This window comes from Triticum aestivum, chromosome 4B (genome assembly GCF_018294505.1).
Source record: "Triticum aestivum cultivar Chinese Spring chromosome 4B, IWGSC CS RefSeq v2.1, whole genome shotgun sequence".
Taxonomy (NCBI): domain Eukaryota; kingdom Viridiplantae; phylum Streptophyta; class Magnoliopsida; order Poales; family Poaceae; genus Triticum; species Triticum aestivum.
The window spans coordinates 130,697,774-130,699,225 of record NC_057804.1 but is presented as its reverse complement, the minus strand read 5'-3'; the positions used below and the strand labels follow the sequence as shown (position 1 = coordinate 130,699,225).

At 49.2% G+C, this 1,452-nt stretch overlaps 1 protein-coding gene across 1 annotated transcript in view; it reads left to right on the top strand.

Moving 5' to 3' along the window:
• The window catches only part of LOC123091448 (uncharacterized), a 24,102-nt gene extending 23,787 nt beyond the window's left edge, over positions 1-315 (top strand). Inside the window, exon 11 of the mRNA XM_044512958.1 lies at positions 34-315. The gene's annotated coding sequence lies outside the window, so the exon portion shown is untranslated. The remainder of the gene's footprint in view (positions 1-33) is intronic.
• The last annotated feature ends 1,137 nt before the right edge of the window (positions 316-1,452 follow it).

Sequence of the window (1,452 nt, the reverse complement as noted above, 5' to 3'; positions counted from 1 at the left end):
AGAATGTGCTAACCCTCGTGTTCACTATTGCAGGGGACATTTTTTCGGTGCCACACAACATGTCAGATCTCCGTGACCGGGTTTGCATGCGGATATTTCATCGCGTAATGGCGGAAACCCTTGGCAACAGCTTCGTCATCGTCGCAGCATTTTTTTCTTCCCAAGTGGGTTTGTTGATACCGGTGCTTGTCCGGTGACGCAGAGCTCTTGGTAGGCGATCTCATGTGGATGCAACCGTCAAGTGGATTCTTCTTTGTTCCCCGAAATGCATTTTTCTTGCACTTAATTGTTTGTCAGGGTATTTTCTTTTTTCCATTTCTTTTATACTGGGTCGAGACTTAGCTGCTTCTGCCCCAGCACCCATCTTTTTTGCGGTCTCGGTTGGTTTCTTTTGCATATAAGGTGGGTTCAAACACTTTTTCGATAAGCAGCTTAATTTTTTTTTATTTTATTTAAGGTACTTATTCTAGAACACAAGCACAGGACATTTGCGGATAAATCAAGATAACGGTTCGGCATCCCACAACGCACACACAAATAAGCAAACTTGCTTCCTAATACGTTAATTAACTAAGCAACTGCATTTAAGCCACCACTGCACGCTTCATTGACGTCGCGGTCGTTTTCAACGCCAGTGATGCCGGTGTACACGCCGGACGAGGCATCCCCTGCGTCCGAGCACGGCGCACGCACTCCGCCGCCAACGTTGACGAGGGGGTCGTGGTCTCCGACCTGGTCACACACAATGATGGTTGCCGCGACCTATGCCGGTGCAAAAATGGAAATATCACTCGTTAGCATGAAGGCAGAAAACCAAACAAATCCGGAGAGTTTTTATGCCGATGAAAATATGTTAGAGGAAATCCGCCACAGAAGAACACGCAAAAATGTTTTGCACCAGGCTTTTTCTTGGGAAGCAGTGACTAAAATAAATCACCTTCACGGTCGACGCGCTACACTGAGCAGGGAGTGCCCTGCGTTGGCGCCTCGCTAGTCCACGGGCTTTCAGGACCGACGCCCTCCTCTGGACCCGGACATGCGGGCGAAGCAGGCAGCCGAAACGAACTAAAGAGGAGAAAGCTGCAAGGGGCGCAATGCAGGGCTGGGAAAACTACGCTGGCTAAAGGACCGGGGAAGGAAAATAAACGAGAGGAAGGCGTCGACCAGTGTTGCCTACCAGCACCAGCAAGCAATTGTTTTAAATAGCCCACGGACGAACTTTCCCCCCAACAATTCAAACATTCAAAAACGCCAATCCAATCCAAAACCCACGGCACGGTGCACGGTCTCTGCACAGGCACTGAGACATCAATTCTGAAACAGCCCCAGCACACGCGTACAGCTGCCATCACCATTTGTTCACACGCAGGCATTTCCTCTATGACAAATAAGCTTCGAAATATACAAAAAGAGACGGCCACACAGCGAGATGGTGACCCCACTTGGTTTTCG